Here is a 519-nt window from a genome sequence, read left to right on the forward strand (position 1 = left end):
CAAGCCACGTCCCAGTCAACACGGTCAGAAGCTGCTGAACAAGCAGCTCAGCGGTGAAGCAGGTGCGCTGGGCGGTGCTTACCAGACTTGACTTAACCATCAAGCAAACCATGAAGTCATCCATGACCTCACCTCAAGTAGCCCACCATAGGCAGTAGCTCACAATAGCTGGTCTCATAGCCCACAACTAGCTTTAGTAAGTCATGCACAAGGAGGTGACTAAGCTACTTGGTCAAGGGACCAAACCCGTGCTGAAGGGTTTGGTCAGCTGCTGAGCGGTCCAGCTCAGTAGCTCAACGGTCAGGATGTGAAGCCTATAAATAGAGGCCATTTCCTTTGAGCAAAACAGATTGTAATTGAGCATTTCTTCACTAAATTCTCTCAACAAAAAAAAACTTGAAGGCAGAATTCTCTCATTTAGGAATTCTTAGCTTAGAGTTTTCATTTTCAAGTAAGTTTTGTAATTTGTAGTTTAGAATTCAAGAGGAGAAAAGGAGAAGGCAAATGAGATACAAAAAT

This window comes from Lupinus angustifolius, unplaced genomic scaffold (genome assembly GCF_001865875.1).
Source record: "Lupinus angustifolius cultivar Tanjil unplaced genomic scaffold, LupAngTanjil_v1.0 Scaffold_48_99, whole genome shotgun sequence".
NCBI lineage: Eukaryota > Viridiplantae > Streptophyta > Magnoliopsida > Fabales > Fabaceae > Lupinus > Lupinus angustifolius.